The 27,862-nt window shown below is 42.5% G+C and overlaps 1 long non-coding RNA gene across 1 annotated transcript; it reads right to left on the bottom strand.

The window, feature by feature from the left end:
* LOC138797002 (uncharacterized) lies at positions 1 to 27,378 on the bottom strand. Its single transcript, XR_011363875.1, has 3 exons — positions 27,022 to 27,378; positions 25,594 to 25,775; positions 1 to 137 (listed from the first exon to the last, which is right to left on the bottom strand). It is a non-coding gene; the product is annotated as an uncharacterized lncRNA (long non-coding RNA).
* Between the last annotated feature and the right edge of the window lie 484 nt (positions 27,379 to 27,862).

The raw sequence follows: 27,862 nt of genomic DNA, 5'->3' as shown, positions 1-27,862 counted from the left end.
TTAAGAAATAGCATATAATGGGAATGTGAAAAACTTACGTTTTGCATGGACAAATATATTCAGATCTTTTACTATGATACTTGATATGTAGCTCTGGGTTCTCCCGTTTCTCTTTTTTCCACCCTGATTGGTGTCACCTGTGGTAAATTCAGTTGATTGGACATCATTTGGGCACATCATAAGGTCTTACAGCTGATAATAAATATTAGAGCAAAAACCAAACATGAGGTGGAAAGGACTGCCTGTAGAGCTCAGAGACAGGATTGTGTGGAGTTACAGATCTTGAGAAAAGGACAAGTGAAAGGGAACAACCAGGAAGCTGGCCATTCCGCCAAACTAAGTAATCAGGGGTGAAGAGATTTTGTAAGAGAGTTGACTAAAGGCCCTATTCCACAGAACGATTATCGGCTGAATTCTGTTGATATCGGCCGTTATGGACGATAATCAACCTGTGGAATAGAAGGCAACGGTCAGCCGACATCATTCATGTCGGCTGACAGCGCTCGTTTGCTCCTCCCGTCGGCCCGTGGAATAGGGCCTTAAGACCCCTATGTTCACTCTGGTTGAGCTCCAAAGATCCTGATTTGATGAAACCAAGATTAAACTTTTTGGCTGCAATTCTAACTTCTTGTCTGAAGAAAACCAGGTACTGGTCATCCTCTGCACAATACCATCCCTACAGGAAAGCATGGTGGTGGTAGGAATATGTCTGGGGGTGTTTGTCAGCAGCTTTGTCATCAAATGAAGAGAGCTGAGGAAAGGCTGAATGGAACAAAGTGCAGAGATATTCTTAATGAAAACCTGATCTCAGAGTAGGCCGAAGGTTTACTTTCAACAAGACAATGTCCTGAAAGCTGCAGCTGCAGAGACCAGGGAATCCCACAGACAAGGCCTAAGGCCACTGGGGAACGTGATCGGGTAAAGGCCCTATTCCACGGGTCGTTTAGAGGAGCAATATCGTCCGTATTCGGCCGATAACGGCCGCTACGAACGATATTCGTCCCGTGGAATAGAGTGCAACGATCAGCCGACATCGTTCATGTCGGCTGATCGTTGCAGTCGCTTGTTTTTCAACATGTTGAAAAACAAGCGACTGATATAGCAGCGATCTGCTGCCGTCGCTCCGTTGAATAGGACCGTCGGCAGCAGATGCTGCTATATCCTATGGGCTGCCCGGACGATCAGCGATCCCCCGGGCAGCCCCCCCAGCAGCTCCCCGCCGCCCCTCCCGCACTCACCCGCTCGCTGACGCCGCGTTGAATAGCGGCGGCAGCGAGCGGGGAACGAGGAGCAAACGAGCGCTAATAGCGCTCGTTTGCTCCTACAAACGACTCGTGGAATAGGGGCATAAGTCTTTATCCTTCATTACATTACAATTAAGGCAAGGACTGCACAGTCATTGCTAACAATATATAGGGACACTGCACATGCCTGCTATAAACTCTTCCATTCTGAAGGTGTGCTGCTGATCTCTGGATATTGTATTTCTTTCTTGCCTTTTGGGTACCACATGTACCCATTATTATCTTCAATTTTGCTTCTCTGTCACTAGGCAGCATTTCCAGCCAGTAAGTCATTTGACATGGAACCCTGAGTCACATAATGACGTTTGTGTCTTTCTTTGAAAGACTGTGAGAAAACGAGTGCATCATTCTTCTCTGTGACAATGTCATTCACGTTATGACACACCATGGTTGTGCCAGGCAGTAAGCTGTTCTCTATTGTTTTGTCTGACCTTTCACTTAGTGAACAAAAACTAGAGTCTACAAGGGTTATCTTTTCAGTTGTATAGTAACGTCTGGGTTAGCTTCATAGCTTACTTATGTTTATGGCAAACAACCTAAGATATTTTAGGCCCCAGGGCTCAATAAACAAGACTGCTGTGCTATTTTAAAGTGTATCTGTCATTTCAAAAGATTTTTAAAAACCTGCTTGGTTTTTATTAGATTAACCTTTCAGATTGGTGAGAATGAGATTCTAGTGCTCTCTTTGGTGTCATTAAGCCACCTCTGCATGGTGCATGGGGGTTTCTCTTTCACTTTATTACAGAGGGTGGGGCCAGGGCTGGGAAACTGCCAGTAGTACACACAAAGGGCTTTCATTCCCTTACTTCTCTGGCCAATCACAGCACAGCACTAAGTGCAGGGGAAAGAGCACTGATCAGAGTGTGCTGGGCTGATGATTTACTATATTATATCTTTAGTTATTATTAATGGAATGTGGCAGAAGGGTTACTGATGCACCAGCTTTGCAAGGTGCTGTGTGAGCAGTACTGAAAGAAACAGCAGCAGCTCAAAAAGGAGGGAGAAGAGGAGCCCTGAGCTTGAAAGGTAAGGGAAGCCCACAGAGAGGGTGTGTTTAAGATTGCTGTTACACAGCCAAGATTTTCTCAAGCTTGCTCTCCCACTCCCTAGCACATAGCACACTTCCTGCATTCTGTCCTGACCTAGCTCTTACTAGAGATAGATTGAGCCTGCTCAACAGGCAGTGGACAACAAACTATAGGGAGGGAAAACACCCAGTGGCAAAAAAATTGGAGCTGGTTTTCTGTGCTAAGGAGTCATCTTTGCAAGTAATTAACCAATATGTTAGAAAGCACATTAAGAGAAGTGACTGCACTCTGTGAGTCACAACGATCAGTCCTAAAGTTCCATAATTGAATCCTTCTATAGTGTGGTATAGGTTATCAGAGGATTGTTTGTTCATTTTCAAATTCCAACATATTATAAGCACTTTCTGTACCCTCATATAGTAGTTAGGTCCCTCTGTCTCTATATAGTAGTTATGCCCCTCTGTGCCCCTACAGTAGTTATGCCCCAATCTGTGCATCTCTATAGTATTTATGCCCCTCTGTGCAGGTAACCCCCTGTTAGTAAGTATCTCTTGTGTAGCTAACCCCAGTAGGTAGTCTCCCTAGTACTGGACACTTCATAATAGGCCAGTGGATTTTGGCTACAACATCAGAAAGCATGACCATCTTCAAAGGAAGATATATATGATATATAGTAAAATATTTGTCAAGTGATTTTTTTTCAGAATCTTAATATTTTACTTAGTTATGATAACCAAGAAGAATTACTTTTAGCTAGGGAAAATCACTGGTAACACATTTTCAGATAACATTACACTATGCCGAATGATAAATGTGGCACATCTGCACCCATAGAGTGCGTATCGAATTTACTGCAATATAACTGTTCTCTGTGGAATTACATGAGTAGAGGACATTAGTTTCACTGGATTAAGGGTAGCTTCACACGTACCGACTCGCAGCATTACGTACCGCTGCGTGTATGTAATTCTGCCGGCCGCTTAACCCCTTCAGCTGCCGCCCGGCTCCTGCTCTGTATACATTACCTCTCCTCGCTGCATGGGGTCCCGGCGTACTGCTCTCCCACCCGGCCAATCAGTGTGTTGCCCTGCTGCAGCCACTGATTGGCCAGGCGGGAGAGCAGTACACCGGGACCCCGTGCAGCGAGGAGAGGTAATGTATACAGAGCGGGAGCCGGGCGGCAGCTGCAGGGGTTAAGCGGCCGGCAGAATTACATACACACAGCAGTCGTTCAGACCGCTGCGTGTATGTAGTGAAAGTGATCTACCAGGACCTAGCCGACTTGCAGCGTTATTAATGCTGCAAGTCGGTACGTGTGAAGCTACCCTAAAAGGGAATCATTGAATTTTCTGCATCAAGCCTTCCAAGCAATCATTGTATCTTGCCAACAGGTTTAATAGTGTCTATGTCGTTTCACGAAACTATTGAATGTCATAGAGACATGTCAAAAGTTTTTATTGTTCCGGGTCTGAGTGTTCAGACCGAATCAAGAGATAGAGTCAGGAGAAGACTGCACTAAGGCTGGTCCTTTACCGGCTCTGTGTCACATGATCAGTTGGACTTATTAGTCGGGCTCCATAGAGCTCCATTATGAATCTGACTGATCACGCGACACAGAACCAGGAGAGGACACGCTTAGCGCGGCCTTCTCCGAAATCTATCTCCAGATTGGTCAGGGTCTGAGTGTCCAGACCCATACCGAAAGTGAGAAAGAGCCAGGAGAAGCTCAAAACTTTTGACATGTCTCTATGACATGTCAAAAGTTTTGTGAAACAACAGTGACACTTTAACATCTCTGATACAATAGGAGGCAGTCTAACATTTATTGTTACTTTGCAAGAGAACCAACAAAACACAGTAATCACTGAACTCAAGGAGATCAGTGAAAAAATTCCAATGAAGTACTCAATCAAGAGTCTCCACTGATGCCCCCAAAAATTTAAATGCAAAACAAGAGTTCGTGGAGTCTCGGTTATGCGTCTCAGAACACGGGATAGCCAGATATCTCTAGCCTGTTGCCACGGGGTGCCTCCATGATGGGGAGAGCACCACACCACCCTGATAAATAGCCCCTTAAGTCCCACTCGGTTGCGAGTTTTGGAACATAAATAGGGAAACAACAGGGTGGCCCCTTTTTCTCAACGTCTATCTCAAGGTGCGAGTATTGCGATCATGACAAGGGCTTGCCAAGGCAGGCATCCATCCACAGACAGCCGTTTCTGCCCCTTGTCAGTGTGGAGCACGATTCAGGCTGGTTGGGGCAATGACTAATCAACCAACAAAACACAGTAATCACTGTCTGTGGATGGAAGCCTGCCTTGGCAAGCCCTTGTCATGATCGCAATACTCGCACCTTGAGTTAGACGTTGACAAAAAGGGGCCAGGGTAGAGATATCTGGCTATCCCGTGTTTTGAGACTCCCAACCAAGGCTCCACGGACTCTTGTTTTGCAAACTTTGCAAGAGAACAATTAAGTTAGCACAAGGCACTGCCATGATTCATCAGTGCACCACTAGGTCAGGTATATGCATGGCTATAGATGCATAGGTAGCAGTTGCACTCATGGTCTGGTGTCTAAAGATACCATAAGGCCACTCTCCAGCATAGGCGTACACTAGTATAATAAATGGCACATAATAGGGTCCCTGACACAGACTGTGCATTGGGGCCCAGCAACATCAATGTGACAAGAGTACTCAATTATTTATTTATTTATTTTTTAATAGTAACCCAAGTAGAACTGTACTTTACTTGTCAGCATTGGCACCAGTGATCTTAATATGACTTGTTAGGATGGTGACACTTAAGTAAATTCCTATCACTTTAGTAAATTTATTTGTATGAATAAAATGTTAAGCCAAGTCCTTTCTGATGTCTAATAGCATGTTTCAATGTTAGTTGTTGAGCAGGATTTGTCAGGGGTGGCTGATGTACAACTAGGTCTCACCTTTCTTTTGATGCATTTTGTTTAATTTCTTTGAAATGACACTCCTCACACCAAAAATAACACAGAAGGCACATTTCATTGGATTAGTAGAAGGAGGAGGCGTTCACTTGGATGGATTTTATATATTAGTCAAGTTTCTCAACTACGATCTTTGATGTGCTGGCTATAAAAGGTCAAGGATAATTGCACTATAATTCATGATAAAACAACAAAAAGGCGTAATATATTTTTATTATCTTCCTTGTAATCAGTGGTTTCATACTGAACTAATCTCTTTATTTTTGATGACTTTTTTGAGGCTGCATTTAGTTTCCTATTATTATTATTATTATTATTATTATTATTAATAATTCCAGAGCGCTATACAATAGATAGGGGTAACAAACAGGAACATTACAAGATCAAAACACATTACATGAAGGCAAATGGCAGACTGGTACATGGGGAAAGAGAACCCTACCCACAAGGGCTTACAATCTATAAAATCCTGTTAACCATTGCTGTATTAGACCTTTGCAGGTGGCCAGGACCGGCTCCAGGTTTTTGCAGGCCCTTGGGCGACAGAGCCTCAGCGGGCCCCTCATCCATCCACTATGCACCCATCATCCACACACTATGCACAATCAATTGAGACACCACTAACATATACAAACACATTACTGACACAGATGCTGACTGACGGACACTGATTGACTTTTTGACACAAACACTGACTGACTGACACAGACACACAGCACTTACAGCTCAATCTTCTCCCTCTTCCTCTCTTTCAGGCTGCTCTTCCCACTGTAAGGTTGAGGACCTTTGAGTCATGTGATCAGGTCCTTCACCCTCTTCTCTCTGTGCAGGTTGTGCTTTGTCTCCTATGTCTTCTGATTAAGGATGGTCCGAACCTGCCTAGGTTCGGTTTTGTATGAACCCGAACTCTCGGCATCAGATTCCCGCTGTCTGGCCGCTCCGTGCAGCGGGCTGATACAGCGGGAGGACCGCCTGGAAAACTGGGATACAGCCTTTGGCTATGGCTGTATCCCAGTTTTCCAAGCGGTTCTCCCGCTGTATCCACCCTCTCCATGGAGCCGGCAGACAGCGGGAATCATTGCCGAGAGTTCAGGTTCAAACCCGAACCTCGGCAGGTTCGGACCATCCCTACTTCTGATGTTCAGCACTCACCCTGCACTACTGGGTGCAGGGTGGAGAAAGAACACCTGCCATGCACATGCAATGTAATTATTCCATACAATTTCCCCTCTGTCTTGTTATTGGTGGGGTCCCAGCAGTCAGACCCCCACTGATCAGCATGTTTTCCTCTATTCTGTAGATAGGGAATAAATATTCGGGATTGGAATACTACTTAGGGCTATATTCATACACCATCAAAATGACAGCTATTTTTTTTATACAGCAGTCATCTAACGGCAAATAACAGCCCTTGTTTGCTGTGACATGGCGGCCTGCCTGGATGTTCCTTAGATCGTTTGGGTGGCCCACTGAAGCCAGCGGCAGTTTGCACACAGCAGACCGTCACTGACTTGATTGTGCTTTTTTAACCTGTTGAAAGACCACATCATGCATGTTAGCAGACTGTGGCCTTTTGATATGTCCTGTTATACCAAGTGATTGTCGGCGGCCGGTACAGCTGATAATCGTTTCCTATAATAGGACCTTTAGTGTTCATTTTCTATGAATAAGTTCTTGGTTATGTCTCACAAGGCATTTCCAAAAACCTGTTGTGGTAGGGTTATAGTTACATATATATCCCAGGTGTTTGCCTGTATCAGCTCAGCCAGTGTTGTTAATGTTGTGACACCAGTGCTTGTCCAGCACACAGGTGTGATGTTGGTACCTGCTTGTTTGTGAGGCTGTCTGTGTTCCCCAAATAAACGGTAACCTGCCAGGTTGTTGCGGGTCCCTTGGGCTGTTGTCACGGCAGTCCTGAGTGGCAACTGACCCACCCTGACTGTTGGTACCGCCACCCACAGAAAAGGGGAAAAACGACCCATGCACACAGCACAGTGTATGGTGCTGTGTGTATAGGTGCTGGTGCGTATAGAAGATTACAGAGTCCCAGTAGTATAAAAATAGAACAGCTTTACTGTCAGGTTCTTCAATATAACAATACACCTTTTACAAGTAGATAAATCTTCACACAGACTTTAGTGCTTGAGAAGAAGTGAGAGAGGTAGTTGTAGCTGTGCTTGTAAGAAAGAGTGGAGCAAAGTAGAGGAGAGGAGTGGGCCAGAGGAGCCCCAACCCAGTGTAGCAATGTACTCTGCCAGAACCTGAAGATATCTTTGTAATAAAGACTTGCTTGTACTTGTGTATAGACTAAGTCTGACCACCTTCTGCCCCCTGGTATTGTTGAACCCATCCCAGTAGGGTAGTACAAGCTGCAGCCGTGGTTATCTGGGTGTAGCTAGGTGTCTGAGGTGTCCCAGTTACCTGCACTGCGCAATAGGATACGTAGACCTTCTTTAAGGTAACTTTGTCCTATGGGGCTAGTTCCTCTTGTTTCAGGATACTGCCATGCTCTGTTGTGACGTGTTCCTGGCGTGGGTCAGGGTGTTCCTTGGTGACCTCTCCCTTTAAGGTGCTTAGCACTGCATACTGAACATAGTGGTAGTAGCAAAAGAACTGTTGGTCTCTAACTGCATCTATACACTTGCGTGATTAGACTCAACTAACTACTTCCTCCCACACTGAGCTAACTCACTCCTCCTACAGGGGGTGGGTGTGTAGAGAGCAGGGATATGTAGAAAAAGAAGAAGCACCTCCTATTGGTTAGCACAAAACACATGGTAAGAAACAATATTAACCCATAACTTCTTCAGCCGTGCATAGAAACACTTAGGCATATAGAAAACACTGACACCTAATGGTGAAACTTTAAAATACCTCATCACCATTTAAAAGAGAAGTCCGGCAAAATTTTTTTATCAAAGTATTGTATTGCCCCCCAAAAGTTACACAAAAACATAAAGTGTTTTTTTTCCCCTGCACTTACTACTTACTGCTGTAGAGGATGATGGCAGGGGGACACTAAGGGGCACAGGGCACTGGAGGGACATTGAGCATCCCTCTGCCATCATCCTCTCCAGCAGTCACAGCCCGCACAGCTCTGGGAGTCAGGTCGTGACATCACCATGTTATCCAGGAAGTGACATCACCATGTTATCCAGGAAGTGAAGCCTTGATGCAGTAGTAAGTGCAGGTAAAAAGCACTTTATAAGCATTTCCAGTAATAAGTGTATATTGGGGATTTGTAAAACTTTTTGGGGGCAATACAATACTTTAATAAAAAATTTTGCCGGACATCTCCTTTAACCTGAGGTGAGAACTTTGTGACAGGAGCATAATACACAATAATAATAAACAATAATGGGACACCAAACTGTCACTGCCCCCCCTCTCAAAAAAAAAACAAAACACCAGAAAAGGCTACAAACCAAAAAGCTTTGTGTGCTGTGCATTTTATATTTCATTACAGACTATAAAAAAAAATGTGGCGTGTAAATGCTGTAAACCCAATTCAGCCAAACGGTGTGAAATTATTGTCATGTTTGCATATTGCTGACTCAGCAGTTCTGATCAGCTGGTTCAGTATCTACCCTTACCTGGAGCAAGTATATGGTTTACTATTTATTTCTACTGAAAGAAGTATGGGCAGGTTTAGACAGGCGGACAATTAGAATGAAGCCATGCTGGTATTTCTAATAACAATAGTAACTACTTTCTTGAAACCTCTCTCACATGGATTAATCTTTACATATACTGCGTATAATCAGCTGGATTCACATGTACCGAATTGGAGCGGATTTTACACTGCAAGTTTCTCAGTGAAATCTGCTGCCATACTGATTCTACAGCACACCGATCTTGCAGTGGGTTTTCATTTCGCTGAGACAATGTATCGTGCTGTAGACTTGTAAAAAAAAAACCTACTTAGCTCCTGGCACTATGCTTACCTGCCCACATTCCACCAACCCACTCCCACATGCTTCTCAGGGTCCCCAAACACTGGCGGCCCGCTCAGCCAATCACTTGCTGCGGCGAAACAGTGCAGTGATTGGCTGAGCGGGCTGTCAGTGTGTGGGGACCCAGAGAAGCATGCGGAAGCATGCAGATGGAATGCGGGCAGGTAAACATGGTGCTGGGAGCTAAGTGGTTATTTTTTTTTCATGTCTATAGCACAATGCATTCGAACAATGGAGTGAAAACCCGCTGACTGCATGATGTGCCATAGACCTTAATAGAAATCAGTATCGCAGTGGATTTCACTGCGAAACTTGCAGCATGAAATTGGTATGTGTGAATCTAGCTTTAGGCCAGTTTCACAGGTACCGCATTGCAGTGGATTTCACGATGCAAGTTTTGCAGTAAAATCTGCTGCGATGCTCTGCATTGTTATTCTCTGCTTCTTTGGCTCTCTGGCGTCCCACTCTGCCAATCAGTGCGCTGTCCCGCAGAAACACACTGATTGGCTGAGCGGGATGTCAGGGAGCCGGGAGCCAAAGAAACAGATGGGGGCACGGACATGTAATGTATTAGCCCGGTAGTGGTGGGTTAAGTGGACAGGGGCTTTACATGAAAATCCACCACAAGAATTTAAATTCGTAGGAAATGACACTACAGAGCATTGCAGTGGATTTTGCTGCGGAACTCGCAACATTAAATCCGGCGTGATGCGGTACGCGTGAAACTGGCCTTAGGGTTCCTTCTCCTCTATATATTTTGGCAGTTCTCCAGAATGGATGTCTTTAGGCTGCTGTCACACACATCAGTTTTGTTTTTTTTTGTGTTTTTTTTTTAATTAAAACTACCACTGCAGTTCTTGACCAAAACTAAAGCTGAGTTCACATTTGTTTTAAAATATACTGTATGCTTCATACACTTTGTTAGATACTAATAATGAATGCTACTCTGTGCTGTACTGCAAAATCCATTTCTGATTGAATTTCATTCAAGCGGGTTAAAACGTATATACATTCTTTTTTTACGACCATATTTTTGTGTGCATCATGTAGTATATTAGAAACAGTAAAACAGAGACAAAAACTCTGTGTGAAACCAGTTGATTCAAAAGGAAAGTAAAATAAAATACAGTATATAGGAATGACTTATATTGGTTCCTGCTGGATCCACTTCTGGCAGCCTAAATGCCTATTCTATGTGGAAAAAACAAAGAATATTTTGCACAATACGTCTAGGGCAGAACATGAGACCATCATTTTGTCACAATTATTATAAAATTGCCTGTTTATGCTACTGTTTTATTATTAAGTATACAGAAAGCTCCTAAGCTCCCCCTAGTGGTTGTTGCAGACAGGCTGTATTTTTTAAATTTTTCTGTATGTCAAAGAAAGGGATCAAGGCTATATTCACACGTGGCAGATTCATTGCACAAAATGTATGCACATAGAAAGGTAATTCCATAAATCTGAATGAGGTTGCTTTTGTGGCATGTGCATGGATTCTGCAAGCTGCGTTCGGATCAATTGGACATTTTCAGAAATATTTCTAACAAATATGCAGCATATGAATATATTCTTACTTGGAGAACAAAAAACAGCCCATATATGAACATATTACAGGGGGGTTACCATAAAAGACACTCATCACCTACCTGCAGGTAATAATAATTGATAATTGATGCTTACTTGTAGTGATTTTTAGGGGTCTTATAAAGTTCAAAATCTGCACACAAGCATGGAATTGAAGGGTTTAAATCTATGGTTATGCACCAATCTAGGACTGTGATATTGATTATTAATTTTGAGAATAAGAGATCAATATTAGATTAGTGAAGGCCCTTCCCTTTTTCCAAGAAATATATCTGGGAATTTTATAATGGCTGTGCCTGGTATTGCAACTCAGTCCCATTTTGTTGACAAGGACTGAAGTGCAATATAGAACATCCACTAGAAAATGATCAAATCTGTGCCTGGTGGGAATGTGGTATCCCACTGTTAAGTGCCCGAGGCACCTGTCATAAAGTTCTTACTCTATGTTCAGTGATGATGAAGGTAGTATTCTCTAGTTTCACCACTAGATGTCAGTGTTCTATATACACCTTTGTTCTTGTGTGCACAGCTGTAGTTAACAATGGGTAACTGTTATTGGTGTACCATGTGTTCAGTGCTGACCTATAGGAGGTGCTCTTTCTTTTTCTGCCTATCCTTGCTCCCCCCACACACACAGCCCTTAGAGAGGTAGCTAGTTAGCCTTGTGTGGGAGGACGTAAATTCAGTGTGTTCAGTGAAGTGTGTTCAGTGAGTTGGACAGAGACACACATGTGGTCAGATGCAACTAGAGACACTTAGTTCTTTCAGTACTTATCCTATATCTACTTTGCAGTGCAAGACACTACAAAGGGAGAAAAGTTGGGGGATCATCCTAGCTCACGCCGAAAACCACTCTACAAAGTATAGGGCAGTATCCTGATACACAAGAGGAACTAGCCTGGATAGGGCAAAGCAACCAGAGGGTCTATGTATCCTATCTCGCAGTGCAGGTAACCGGAAAGACTTGGAAACGTAGCTTCACCCAGGTAACCAAGGCTGGGAATTATATCACCTGATTAGGACGGTAACTCAACACTGTATAGCAGAAGGTGGTCAGACTATAGTCTATACATGGGTACAAGTATCTCTCACTCTCAAGTATTCTCTCAAATTTCGGCAGAGAACAGTACTACATTGGGTTAGGACTCCCTTGACAAACTCCTCTCTTCTACGCTGCTCTACTCTACGCTGCTCTACTCTGCTAAACGTTCAAGCACCGATACAATTACCTCTACGCTACTGCTCCAAGTATCTCCTCAGCACAAACGAGTTCAAGTACTCAAGTCTGTATAAAGATTTATCTATTTGCTGTGTTTTGTACTATTAAGAGACTGTACAATAAAGCTGTTCCATTTTTTTTTTCATCACTGGGACTCAGTCATCTTTTCCTACGCACCAGCACCTATACACACTAGCAGTACACCTTGGGTTATTTTTCCCCTTTCTGTGGGTGGCAGTACCGATAGTCTGGTTGGGTCAATTGCCACTCAGGACTGCCGTGACAAGAGCCCAAGGGACCCATCACAACCTGGCAGGTCACCAACCATTTCTGGGGAATACAGCCAGCCACACTAAAAGCAGGTACCAACATCATACCTGTGTGCTGGACTAGCACTGGCATCACAACACATACCACCTCTGGCCGAGTTGTATCACACCACTGATAACATCCACCAAACATTGGCATCTACCTCTCTCCCGTACTACACCACAGAATGTCTGCCATAAGGCACAGCAAGATCACACGGAAGAGCTGTCAGCATTACACACCTTAGGTTATCCACTATATTTAAAGTAAAGCTAACATTTGGTCACATGGAGAATTTAGAACAAGCATGTGCTACTTAAAGGGATTCTGTCAGCTTATTTGCATGCTATTAGCTGCAGACATAGGCAGAGAGACAATGAGGAAGTGAAATTTATCATATATGTGTTGCAGCTAATGACCCTTTCATAAGTTATAAAATCCAGTTATTGTCCTTTGATCAAGTATCCAGGTAAGAGGTAGCTAGTAGGCGAGCAGCGGCACTTCATCAGCTTGGCCCGCCTCCTGGACACTTGAGCCTAGGACATAGACTGGATTCTGTAAATTACAAAAATATCAGCCACAGGTGTTATGGATTTCATTGCCCTATGTTGCCTGAGACATTTGCTATGTGTCTGATTATATCAGACGGATGAGTAAATCTAAGCCAAAGTGAGCACACTAATACGAACATGAAAACCAGACTTTTTAAATTTATATTAAACTTAAATTTACATTAAACATACATAATGCAACATGAACGTACTCATTCAAATAAAGCTAACCACAGCATGCATATTTTCTTGTACTATGTATACTGTATATACATATTAATTGCTTTGCTTCCGGTCGTGTGTTACAAACACGAGTCCCTGCATTTTATTAGGATGATATAAAAGAAAAAAAAAAAAAGTTGGACGCACTTCCCGAAGATTTCACTGATTTTACCCTAAGGCTGAATTTATTTGGCCCATTGTATCTATTAAATCGGATATTCATGAGATTTTGTTTAAAGAACTGGAAACTCATGGTGATTCAGCACAAGATCATTCCATACAGTAATCATTAAGGATCTTAACTGCAAGGACATCAAGGTGGGTTCATTCTGTTTAAACATGCAAATGATTGATTCATGCTATAACAGACCACTCGTAAAAACAAGACAGTCACGAGAGCTTCAATAATTTTTTATTTGCCTGAAATGCAGAAACTACTACAATAAATGGAGACTGGGGGTTGAATTTGTGTCCTTTGGTTCATGCAGCACTCTAGGTAATGTATAAGGGCCCGTTATATCATTCGAACTTAAACGATAGTCGTCCTGTGTAATTAAAAAATCGTTCGTGGATCGTTGATTTGTGGTGTGTTTACACAGAGAGATTTACCTGACAGATTTTTGAAGCCAAAGCCAGGAATGGATTTGAAAAGAGGAGAAATCCCAGTCTTTCCTTTATGACCTGTCTCTGTTTATAGTCTGTTCCTGGCTTTGGCTTCAAAGATCTGTCAGATAAATCTCTGTGTAAATGCACCCTAAGATCTGAACCTAAAATCATCCATAATCGTCGCTAATCATTCGCTATAATTCCACATTCGTTCCCTGTAGTTCCACATTTGTTCCCTAATTGTTCAGTATAATTCCACATTGTTCATTGTTTTGCTGGGATCAGATGGAGTAACAATTGCAGTAACAATCGTTGTAACAACCATAACTAACGACTATCATTCTGTGTAGTATGGTGAACGATTTCAGGTTAACGATAAATAATCTCAGTTGCAAACGTTTATTGTTCGTTTTTAAATCGTAAAAAAATCCCTTCATCTAATAGAACCCTAAGGTATTACACGGGAAGATTTTTTGATGATAAACGATCTCAAACGACCGCTATGACAAACGATCTTAAATCATTCACCCTTTTACACAGGACGATGAACGTTACTTACGTTCGTTCTTGCGCTCGTCCTTTCCTGGCTGATAGACCGAATGACATGAACGATGAACGATGTTCAAAACGATTTGTGAAATCAATGATGAAAATAGGTCCAGATTCTATGAAACGATTTCTTGTTGGTCATTTAATCATTGCCTGGTATTACACAAAACGATTATTGTTTAAAACCGAACGATCTGACACACATGGCAGCTTTGTGCAAAATCCAGAAGAGGATCCAACAGGTAAGAGAGAAGTACAAGTCCTACCTTTATATTTTACATCCTATTTGAATCCACTTTTGGTTTTGGCACACAATCTGCAGTGTGTGTATCCAGCCTGACGGTAGGTTCACACTATGGAACCTGAGCGGAGAATTTTCGACAGATTCCGTAGCTCGTACTGGCTCACGGCCGCGCGCCTTTCTGCCGGCTCCATAGACACCATTCTATGGGTGTCTCGATTCCTCTATCCGCTGAAATAATTGACATGTCAATTCTTTCAGCTGAATGCGGAATCCGCCCGTGCATAGGATGGTGTCTATGGCACGGGCGGAGAGGCGCGCAGCCGTGAACGGGTACAAGCTGCGGAATTCGTCGGAAATTCCCAGCTTGAGTTCCATAGTGTGAACCTACCCTGACAGCTATAAAAATAGTGGCACTGTGGTAATGGATTTAGATGGACATGTATATAATGCCCAGGCATTTTAATTTATAGTGCCAATGTGAACTAATGTGTAAGTGCCAGTAACTATTTGTCTGATTAAACCTTAGGGTACAAACACACTGGGCAAATCCGCAGCAGATTTCTCACAGCGAATTCGCTGCGGATGACTGCCCTGTGCACTCAATGGCAGACAAACTCGCAGCAGGATGGACATCTTGCTGTGAGTATGTTAGCAGCCCGCCCCGTTAACGCCCGGCTGGCCGGATCGTATACATCACCTTCGCCACGCTCCGGCTTGCTACGGGGCTCCTGTCGTCTTCATGTCACGCTGCGGCGGGGCAGCGCACTGATTGGCCAAGCGGGACTTGCCAGGAACCTTCCGAAGGAAGCCGGAGCGGGGACCAGGTGATGTATACGCTCCGGCCGGCCGGGGTTTCACGAGGCGGGCTGCTGACATACTCGCAGTGGGATGTACATCCTGCTGCGAGTTTGTCTGCTATTGAGTGCACAGGGCAAGGAACCGCAGCGGGTCTCGCTGCGAATTCGCAGCGAGAAATCCACTGCGGATTCGCCCAGTGTGTTTGTACCCTAATGGATATACGATGTCAACCAACAGATTCTAATGGTACCCCTCTACTTTTTGAACCGCTGCCCGATTCCCGAAATGTCTGCCATTTTCTGTGTATGAAAATTAAGTCTTTAGGTGCACTGGGGGTTGGCCCAGCACCCCTAGTACACCAATGTCTCCTCCCCTGGGTGCTGCACACCTTCTGCACTGCTTTGTCCCACCTCCTGTAAGCCTATGAGCTCCATATACACCTAAGAAGAATGGATACCCCCTGATTACATATCAAACTTCATTTTGTAAAAATCTAATTTTATTTAATTCATCACAAAAATATAAAAAGACGTATATTTACATACCCAATGTAAGGATAAGAGGAAGCACAAACACAATGGAAAAGAGCCCACAGACCTCACTGAATGTATAGCTATTTAGGCTATGTTCACACTACCTAAATCTAAGGCCGTAGTTCTCGCCGCAGAACCACGGCCGTAGATTTGCGGTGTGGACACAGCCTCAGTTTCAATGGGATCCGGGCGGAGCGTGCACACATCGTATACGTTCCGGCCGGATCCCATGAGGCGCCGCAAGAAACTGACAGGTCCATTATTTGCGTCCGGAACTCAGCGAGTTCCGGCCGCAGAGGGACCTGTCAGTTCACACAGTGAAGCGAGCGGCTCCGGCCGCTTGCTTCACTGTGTGCTATGGGAGGCTCTGATGCGGGCACCCGCCGATGCGCCCGCATCAGAGCTTCCCGGGCGGACGTGATGATCCGGGCTGGGACCGTCCGTTCCGTGACCCGGAGTCACGGAACGGCCGGATGTTCACGTAATGTGAACATAGCCTTATATTGTATAAGACTTGTTCGCTTGTACTTTGAGCTGAATATAGTGTCTAGTCTTTTGTAATATAATTAGCTATATATCCAGTGAGGTCTTTGGGCTCTTTTCCATTGTATTTGTAGTTTACAATACATTGTAAATGAAGTTTAATATGATGTTATCTGGGGGTATCAATTCTTCTTAGGCGTATATTGAATGCTTGGGTACCCCCTCTTTTTTTTCTAAGCGAGATCTAAATCTTTTGTTTTACATAGTGATCTGGCTCACAGAAGGATGCAGAGGATTTCCCTCTGTGATGTCCATGTAACCTAGCAGGGCATGTGAAAAGGGGTTGTCTTAGTTATGGGTCACTTGCTGGACGGGGAGCCAAGCTTCTTTGCTTTGTAAATCAGATCGCTGCATTTAACTTTAGCCACTCATTATAAGCGCTTACGGTTAAAGGGCTAGACGTAGCACCCGGCGGCCAAGTGGTGAAAAAGCCTGTAAATCAATGAACTGTTAAAGGGGTTGTCCAGCGAAAATCTTTTTCTTTCAAATCAACTGGTGTCAGAAAGTTATATAGATTTTTTATTTACTTCTATAAAAAAATCTCAAGTCTTCCCATACTTATCAGCTGCTGTATGTCCTGCAGGAAATTGTGTTTTCTTTTCAGTCTGACACAGTGCTCTCTGCTGACATCTCTGGCCAAGACATGAACTGTTTAGAGCAGGAGAGGTTTTCTATGGAGATTTGCTACTTCTCTGCACAGTTCCTGTCTCGGACAGAGATGTCAGCAGAAAGCACTGCGCCAAACTGAAAAAAAAACAACACCATTTCCTGCAGGACATACAGCAGCTGATAAGTATGGGGAGACTTGAGATTTTTTTAATAGAAGTAAACTACAAATCTATATAACTTTCTGACGCCAGTTGATTTAAAAGAAAAAGATTTTCACTCAATAACACCTTTAAAGATGAATAGATCCACAATGCCACATCTCTCCAGAAGTAAAAATTTGCTAAGAATACATATTCTGGGGATTGCAAAGGTTGCTGAAAGAACAAATGTAAAACCAATTAAGGCTGGGTCCTCACTATGTTTTTGCAACCTGTTTTTCATGTGTTTTTTGGAAAAACGGATGTATGTATGTGCATCCATTTCGATCATTTTTTATATTGACTTCCATTGTAAAAAAAACAAAACAAAAAAAAACAGCTCAAAACGCCTCAGTTTTTTTTAACGCACACAAAAATGCGGTCGGCTATGTTTTTGTGTACATTTAAGAAAAAAAAAAAGAAAGATGCTTTTTGATCCTTTTCTTTTAATGGAAGTCAATGGAAAAACTGATCAAAACGGATGTGCACAAATGCATGTTTTTCCATCTGTTTTTTCAGCCATTTTTTGGCAAAAATGGATTGAAAAAGTGGCTTGCAAAGTGAGAACCCAGCCTACCATAAACAAATTTGAAGGCCAATTGCATTTTTTTTTTCTTTATATTTCTAGGTGACTAATAGGATGACTATGTAGAATGTGTATATGTGTATACATTTTAGATTATCTCAATGGCCCTTAAATTACATATAAAGCTGGATGTATCACTGTATGTAAACAGGTCATGTTTGCTTCACGTTTCTTCACTTCGTTTTTTCCATTTACGCACAAAATGTAGGCGATAAACATTGCATATATAAGGAGCTTTAAGTAGAACTGTGACAGGATCCGGAATGTTGTTTATAGGGCACTTTAGTATATCAGTGATACATTCTAATGTGGTTTCATAATAAGGAGCTGACAGGAAATACCATGTCTTTGTATTATATACTACAAGCACATGAAACAGTCAAACTTATTTGGAAATCCACACTTTTTATCAGAACCAAAAATAGGTTCAGTTTAAAAAATATAGTGTTAATTTACCAAGGAAATTGCTACGTGAGCTAAAAGTATAGAATTGTGGGAAGACAGCAGGCAATGCCCTCTAGGAAATATACAGGTGCAGCTCACTACAGAAGGTTAAAGGGGCTGGTCACTTTTTAGTGAAATAGTTCAGTGTACAGTATTAGTAAGTGTACTCACTGTATATACTGACAGCAGCTCCCTGTGTACCTCATAGAGCTAATATCAGACTCCTCTCCTCCAGGCTGTCCTGCTCTGTGGTGAGTCTGGCCATAATATGCCTGACATGGAGCCCCCAGTGTCCACCACTGAGTCTGTGGAGCCTATGGAGGACACTGGGGGCGGGGCGTGGTCACATGCTCCTCTATGTCGGCCATATTATGGACAGGTTCACCACAGTGCAGGACAGTACAGCCTGGAGGAGCGGAGTCTAATGTTAGCTCTAAGAGGTACACAGGGAGCTGCTGTCAGTATATACAGTGAGTACACTTACTAATACTGTACACTGAACAATTTTACTATAAAGTGACCAACCCCCTTTAAGCATTGATATGAGATAGATAAAGTGGTAACATAAACAAAGAAGGAACATAAAGAATATATAAAGGAGAAGTCCGGCAGATTATAAAATCTTGCAGCAGGCAGGGGCAGGGGGGAAATTGATTAGAAGTATTAACTTACCTCTCTCTGTGCCCCTGGTGAGCAGTAGGACTGGCCGCTGTACCCCTTGCCGGGCTCCGGGATCTCCAGAGCTGACACGTCATGACCCAGCTGATGGACTGGCTGCTCAGCCAGTCAGTGAATGGGGCGGAATGCCACTCCAGTCACTGATTGACTAAGCGGCCAGTCCATCAGCTGGGACGTGATGCCTTCTGGCGGGGGTCCTGAGGCCAGTCCCATCACTCACCGCGGGAACGGGGGGAGAGGTACGTTAGTACTTGTAATCAATTTTTTCCCTGCCTCTGCCGGCTGCAGGGTTTATGAGCTGCTGGGCTTCTCCTTTAATTGAAAACACGACTGTGATTCTCTCTAGGGTGAGCCATTCCTCTCAATTCCTTGTGTTTCTTGGCTTGTCCCCCCCAGCAGATGCCATCAGTGATAAAACTTAAATAAAACAGATGTAGGATTCCTTTTATCCCTTACAAGGTGCTTGTATTGCCCCCACCCTCCGTGTCTTTTTCCTAAACTCATGTACCTGTCATTGCTGAATTGTTAAATTTGTATAATTTGCTTTATCAAAAACCAATAAACCTTTGAATTGAATTGAAATAATATTAACTGGTGCCTTTTAAAGATACTCTGTCAGCAGGTTTAGGCTGTCCTTTCTCAGGGTAGCATATACTAGTGACAGAGAAGCTGAACAGAATGATGTATCACTTACTGTTCTGTACAGCTAATTCGGAGATATACCCCTGATTAGCAAAAATTTTGAGCATGACAATCTAGTCCTCTCCATCATTTGTGTGTGCTCGGTAGTCCAGGATATTCATGAGCACTAGCACACTCAGCCCACTGGCCACCGAGTGGTAGTTGTCTATACTGTATAAAGGCAGACAACTGCTAATCAACATCTAGAGGCCAGTGGGAATGGAGCAGCACAAAGCCTATTCTTCTGCATATTAGGAGAAGGACTGAACAGAATGATGTAAGTAATACACCAATCTGTTCAGCATTTTTGTCACTGGTTTATGCTGCCCTCATTTAAAGTGTACCTGTTGTTATAACTTTCAAAATCTAAATCAACAGTTGATCTGGAATAAAGAAGTTTGCAATATACATAGATATTTTTTTTTTTGCTGTAAAACAAAGCTATACTTACCAGAAGTCCAGGTCCAGTCTCCTGAAGACAGCTTTTTAGTCTTGTGCTGGTTGGAAAAAAGAGACTTAACACATGAAGTCCCAGCCAGTAAAGAGTATTACGGTACAATGTGTCTGTCAGTCACATAACTGCCTTCTCTGTGAGTGCCATGTTTACACAACGTATTTTTTACATAAATCACAGTTGTTGTTGCAATTTGCAACATCCCAATTCATCAGAAATGGAGATCATGTGGCCAGTACTGCAGTACCAGCCGGGATGATCCTCTCTGACAACGACTGTTCTGTGACCTGGCTAGTTCACAGAACGGCTGGTGTCTTACACCATGTGAACATGGCCTAAGGCAGCATAAACCTAGGGACAGATTCTCTTTAAATAAGAAACATAAATTGATGGGTGTTGAAACTTTTCAGTTGACCAATTGATATTGTGAAGTTTAGGAATTTACTTTTGATCTCAGCTTCAATGAAGGTGGGTTAGGCGGGCAGCCTGGCATTTAGTAATATGTTCTTCCAAAAAGCTGTAGTAGATCAAAATGATTAAGGAGAGCAAATTTTATTAATTCAGCAAGCTTGCATTTAGAAAGCATTGTTGGTCTAGTTCCATGTTTAAGGTTTATGTCACTGCCTAAACTTAGATGAGTAGAGACTAAATGTAGAACATTATCTCATTGTAAGAGCGGTAGAGTAGAAGGACTAGTTACAACACATATATGGGTATAAAATACGCTTTCAGATTCAGTACAAAAACACTAGAATACAAAAAGTTAACAACTAGTTAATCAAATGTGTATTTTTACTACATATCTATTAGAGAGAGTATGTTGTGGCCAGGGGGGTAACTACCACTGTAGCAGCCATAGCGGCTGCTATGGGGCCCACCACATCAGGGGGCCCCATTGCATGCTCTTGCAATACACTGGGCCCCATCATTTGGAGCACCAGGTGACCAAGTGGGCCTGGGGTTCTGCAAATGTCCCTTTAACTGCAAGCACTCCTGACAAGTGCTTGCAGTTATAACTAAACTTGACAGCTTAGTGATCAGTCGCGAAGCAAAGGGGCCCAATCTAAAGTTTGCTATAGGGCCCAGCCAGTTCTAGTTAGGCCCCTGGTTGAGGCTTTTTGGTAAGTAAACATTAAAGGGAATATTACAGCTGCAATTCAGGTAGAAAAATTAATGTTTTCTCTGCAAAGTGTCAAAGAAGCTTTGCCACACACCTGAGTGCTGAGGGCAGTAATGCCTCCTTGCTCCCCCTCCCAGCCTTTTCTCTGTTGTTTGCAAATCTTGCACCTGTGCCCAATTCAGATGCTCAGCACAGGAATGAGATTTGGAGGCTAAGCCTGAGCCTCAAAACAGATAGGTCTAGTAGAGATACCTTGTGTCTCCATAATGTAATAGCTATTTAAAGGACAAGTGCCATAAAAAACTTTTTCCCAGTAATTGAAGCACATTACAAAGTTATATAACTCTGTAATATGCTTCAATCACCTATCTGCCTCCCTTCCCTGTCTTTTCCCCCCTCCACCCCCCACCAGGAAGTGTCCTGACTCACACAGACCTAATTACTGCCGTCACCGTCACCAGGCAGCTCCTTCTTGTGAGGATGAGTCATCAGCAGGAGGGCTGCTCTAGGTCCTGTTACACCAGCCCACCCTCCCCAGTCCAAGTGATGGCTTGCAGTTGTTCAGCCAATGGGAGCTAAGCAAGCTGAGTCACCTGACAAGGCAGGGGAGGGGGGAGGCTAGTGTAACAGTAGAAGGAGCTGAGAGAAGAGCTTGGTGACGGTGACGACAGTAATTAGGTCTGTGTGAGTTAGGACATTTCCTGGTGGGGGGTGGAGGGGCGAAAAGACAGGAAAGGGAGGCAGATAGGTGATTGAAGCAAGCCGGAGCAGGGAGGAGGTGATGTATTCTCTGGCCACCAGGGGGTTAACTTACATACACACAGCCGGATGTCAATCCCGCTGCAGGTATGTATTCTCATAGGGATGCACTGACACTGGATCTGCAGCGTGAAATCTGCTGTGGGGCTGGTATGTGTGAAGGCACCCTTAATGTCTATGAGCGCCTAAACTCCTGTCATAGCTCCACCACTGTATTATTTGATCACTCCGCTAAAACCACCTGTTTGTCAGAAAATGTGTTGTCGAAAAATCATCTATTGTTTATATTGTCTTTAGTAAAGATGATTGAATCTGGAGCACACTTGGCTTAGGCCGAAATTGAACTCTCGGCATTTGATTCCCGGTGGCTGAAGAAATTGGATGTAGCCCTAGGGAGTCCTAGAAAACATGGATACAGGCTATAGCCTATGGCTGTATCCATGTTTTCCAGGCAGCCTTAGGGCTGCATTCAACTTATTCAGCCACCGGTAATCAAATGTCAAGCATTCGCTCATTTCTAGTCTTTATGTTAAAAGGGTGGTCTATAGAGATGAGCAAAACTCCACTAAAACAACGAAACAATTGTTAAACTATTTTAGTGCAGTTTAAATAATTCGCTCATCCACACTTACACGTATGGGTTCCTCAGTATAGTTCTACTCTGCTGTTCAGTGTCCCCCACAGCTGCCAAAATCCTTTTCAGCCAATCACTCTTGAGACAAGAGTGACAGTCCGCTCAGCCAATCACTGGCCATGGCTCTGTCCCGTCTCAGTCAGTTATTGGCTGATTGGGCTGGAGGTGGCTGGAGACCACAAAGACCTGAGGAGGACGCTGGAGGAGCACAGCAGGACACTGGAGGAGCACTTACTACTGCATCAAGGCTTCACTTCCTGGATAACATGGTGATGTCACTTGCTAGATAAAATGGTGATGTCACGACTCGACTCCCAGAGCTGTGCGGGCTGTGGCTGCTGGACACTGAGGGACAAAGGGCACTGGAGGGACACTGAGCATCCCCCTGCCATCATCCTCTCTAGCAGCCACAGCCCGCACAGCTCTGGGAGTCGGGTCGAGACATCACCATTTTATCCAGGAAGTGAAATCACCATGTTATCCAGGAAGTGAAGCCTTGATGCAGTAGTAAGTGCAGGAAAAAAGCATTATATAAGCATTTCCAGTAATAAGTGCAGGGCCGGATTAAAGGGAGGGCACCTGGGGCACCTACAGTAAGCTGCCATCTGTATAGATTGTGGCATAGTTTATTTTTTATTTTTTTGGGGGGGGTAAGATTGTCGCCCGGGGCCTCCACCAACCTTAATCCGGCCCTGAATAAGTGTATATTGGTGATTTGTATAACTTTGGGAGGGGCAATACAATACTTTAATAGATAATCTCGCCGGACTTCTCCTTTAAGTGAAATTATAGCTTAGCCTTTTTACTTCTATGAGACTGAGCTGCAATTCTACACATAATTGTTTTGTGTGGCCCTGTTCATGCAATAAGCAGCTATATTTTATCATCCCAGACAACCTCTTTAAACATGTTTTATTTCCAGTTACCTATTTTACCATCAATATTAGAAGATTTTCTGAATTAAGATTTCTAAATGAACCTTTACAATAGGCTGATACATTCTGATTTGTGTTTCCTATATAGAGCGGTAAACTATTTGTTCTCTACACGTTTCTTCTTGATTCGGTGCCGGGTTTAGTCACTATGCCTAATGCAGGAATACTAAGTGGGAAGGTATTTTTTCCACTGCACTTGGGGACTCCACATTGTCTTGTACGTCATAGCTTAAATATTAAGCAACACGCGCTGCCACTGTTACACATTACACTTACCAACAATGTGATATACATGTCTTTTATGACACAAGGAAAATACTTTTCTGATGTCGCACTCAGCCAATATGTGTGCTGCCCCACTGGATGCTGGGAGCCCCCCGAAGCAAGCCGGAGCATGTACCGCTAATGCGGGTTAAGGGGGCGGCGTTTACATACTGACATCGGGATCAAAATTCTACTGTGATTCTGAATGAGAGTTGAGGGTATTGCAGCGTATTTCTCCGAACTTGCAGCGTGAAATCCGCTGCGTATCAGTTACGAGTGCACCTACCCTTATGCTTGTAAAGTGTGTAAAAAATCTATACACCAGAAATGAATTTTTATTGAAATAAAAACACCCTCACACCACCCGTTTCCACAGCTTGGCTGACTGTTGTTTAAGCCCTTTATAAACACCCACATATTCTGTCCATTAATTTTGGCCCTTCCAAGCCTAATAATAATTATTTAAAAATTAAATAATTGAAATAAAATAGAAAAAAAAAATGATTGATGTAAAAAGTCAAATGAAATGAACACACACAAAAAATGACATGACCTTTTCAATAGCAGAGGATAGGAAAAAACATGTCCTAAAACAGAGAAGGTAGGAAATGGGAGGAAAAATGAGGAACGGAATATGACATAATGTTTGACACAAACATATATTGTTCATTTGACAGTGGAGTTTCAACATATTTCTTTGAATTTCTCGACTATTCATTACAGCTGGCAGTATCCATTCACTATGTACACAGAGCTTGACAAATACATTTATTTTGATCATTTTTATGGAATTTAGCATTTTCATTGTTTTGCTTTTTTTAATATATTGCTTCCTCTTGTGTTTGAACCTTTCTTATGTTAAAAAATAATTGTTTTTTCTTTGTACCCAATAACATTTCCCACTTTTATTTTAACCCTCTCCACATCTTGTGTGGGTCCACCATACATTGAGATGCCTCAAACTGTAACTACAGATATAACCCCTTCCTGGGCTGTAGGCCTGGAGAATCTTTGCAGTATTGTAGTTGTCTAGAGGTTTGCTTTTGCAGTTAGTTTTACTTTTTTTTTAATGGCTTCATTTTGGGCCACATTTACCTCAATAAGTACTTTTAAAAGGGATTTAGAACAACTATTTTGCGTCTCTCCACTACTATTAACGGGGAAACAAAACTATTTCACTATTTTTGCGTATCCCCACTACTGTTAATAGAGAAACAAAACAATTCCACTATTTCTGCATTTCAGTATTTTGTACTATTGATCATGCCAATGTTTATTCTGTGGGTCAGTATGATTGTGTTATACTGCTTTTGAACAATAATAGCACATCAAACCATAACTTTTTTCTTTTACGTCAGTGTATAATGGCTTATTTTATCAGAAAGAGTTGTATTTTAAGTAACAATTTTAGGTTATGTTACTTAAAAATTCTTGATAATCTTTTATTAAAGGGGTTATCCACGATTAGAAAAGTAGCTACAGCTACTTTCTTGAAAAAACAAAAAACAAAACAGCCCCACACCTGTCTTCTGGTAGTGTGCGGAATTGCAATTCAGCTCCATTCAGTTCAATAGAACTGTACTACAAAATTACAAAAAGTGGATGTTAGAATCCAAACTTTTTGTGATTTGTTTTTGATTTGTTTTGCCCCTGATCCTGTATTCAGAGTTGCCTGAAGGTAAAGTGTCATTGTCATTATAGCAAAATCTAAATCAGTAGTAGATGTGAATTAAAGCAAGTTTGCAATTGACATTCATTATTATTATTATTATTATTATTATTATTTTTTGTTATCATGCTGTAAAACAAAGCTATACTTACCAGAAATCCAGGTCCAGTCTCCTGAAGCTGTTAGTTTTGTGCTGGTTGCAAAAAACAGACTAAACAGATGAAATCTGACCCTTACAGAGAGTCATGGCTCAAGGTGTCTGTCAATCACATGACTGCCTTCTCTGTGAGCGCTCAGATGACCTAGGAAACAAGGGACTTCCTGTTTTTAGACTCTGAAAAAAAAAAAAAGAGTGAGAACACAGGAAGTGTCGTATTTTCAATGATAACCTAAAAAATAATGAATGTAAATTGCAAATTTGCTTTATATCACTTCTACTGTTGATTAAGGTTTTGAAAGTTATAACAATAGCGACACTTTAATGCTGGACCAGCTACCTGACCTCACCACTCAATGCATTGTACAGAAGCAGGGGTTCCTCTGCATCGCCCAGTGTAATAGGAGTGGCGGCAGCAGAGCGCTGCTGAATGCAATGGGCAGCCTGAATCATCTAAGGATCACTCAGACAGCCCCTCTCGCTGCTTTCCGCTCGCTGCCTGTATAATAGCATAGGCAGAAAGCAGGGAACAAATGGAGAGCAAGCACTGAACTGACAGGCCTGCGCTCGCTTTCCACTCATTATTTTGCCATGTAAGGGTTCTATTAGACTAAACGATTTTTCGTTTCCTCCAATTAATGATAAACAAATCAAAAAATCGCTTTTGCAAATGACCGGAAATGATTGACTGTAATACACAGTAACGACTAATAGTCGTTAGTTAGGATGATAATAATAAGCGAACAATGTGTACATACAACTAAAGATTTGCAAACTATTAGCCAATAATTAACAATGATTTTATGGTCAGCTCAAACGATGCGTTTAACGACACTAATCAATTTCCGTTAGTTGTTTGATCATTGCCTCCATATACACAAAAAATTATGGCTTAAAATTGAATGATATGATGATTTTTTTCACATAACAATCTTTGCCTAAGGCAACTGCCCCATTGGCATCTGGAATATGAATGTGAAATAAATCTGACAGTCGCATTCCACAAGCCCGCATCAGAGACCAGGAAGCAACCGGGCAGCGTGGACCGTAGCGGCGTGATCCAGCACCCGGCGCTGGAAACCGAGGAGGTACGGGGACGTTGTTGCTTTCATCCACCTCCTCCCCAGCCATAGGCGAAAAAGCTCCCCAGCCCGGAGTACCCACTTTAAATCTCTGTCTGATACAATAGGATATTAATATTTACCCAGAATAGGCAGAAGGAGATAAGATAGCTATAAAACGCAAAACATAAATGCAATTTTGTTTTCACGGAGAACACTTATATAGTATGACGTGATCATAGTAGTACACATAAAAGGCAATACAGTGTATACATTACATATTACATTGGCAATATAGCATAAAACAAATTCCTATTGTATCATAACGTCTTCTATATATATAGAAAAAAAAAATAAATTACCGCTGTGGTCTTCTTTGTATCCGTAGTAATTTTCCAAAGTGTGTCAATCTGAGAGAAGTCAGATCAGGAAAGGTTGAGTCATACCTGTACTATGCAATGGAGGCCACAATACCTCACATGCTGGATTTCCTGGCCTACATACCGGAGAGTTACCTCACAGTCATATATGTCGGGGACAGTTATGAGAGAAAGACCGTGATTTTTTTCCTGGCCTAGAAACTGAGGAGTTTACTTCACAGTTATAGTAATAATTGCCGGTAAACAGTGGTGATAAGAAAAAGTGATACGGTATATCTGCTTGCTACTGTTAGGCGATCTAGTAGGTTCAGGTTTTGTGACTGTAATATGCACTTTAATTAGGCCGGATTTACTAGAGGGTTTAAAAGAGAAACCAGTGTAAACTGCCATAGCAACCAATCACAGCTCAGCTTTTAGGTCGAATAAAATGAAAGAGGAGCTGTGATTGGTTGCTATGGAAAGTTGAAGTTTATTTTTACACACTTAAATCAAACTGGGGCTAAATGTGTATTATGGTCATGTAAAAATAGATTTAAAGGGGTATTCCGGTATTTTTTTTTTATTTTTATTTTTTTCAAATCAATTGGTTTAATAAAGTTATATAGATTTGTAGTTTACGTCTATTTAAAAATCTCAAGTCCTCTAGTACTTATCAGCTGCTGTATGTCCTGCAGGAAGTGGCGTATTCTTTCCGGCCTAACACAGTGCTCTCTGCTGCCACCTCTGTCCGTGACAGGAACTGTGCAGAGCAGTAAGAAACAAATAAATCCTCATAGAAAACCTTTCTTGTTCTGGACACTTTCTGAAATGGACAGAGGTGGCG

Source organism: Dendropsophus ebraccatus, chromosome 7 (assembly GCF_027789765.1).
Source record: "Dendropsophus ebraccatus isolate aDenEbr1 chromosome 7, aDenEbr1.pat, whole genome shotgun sequence".
Lineage (NCBI taxonomy): Eukaryota > Metazoa > Chordata > Amphibia > Anura > Hylidae > Dendropsophus > Dendropsophus ebraccatus.
The sequence above is the reverse complement of the archived record's forward strand: the minus strand, read 5'-3'. Positions and strand labels throughout refer to the sequence as shown.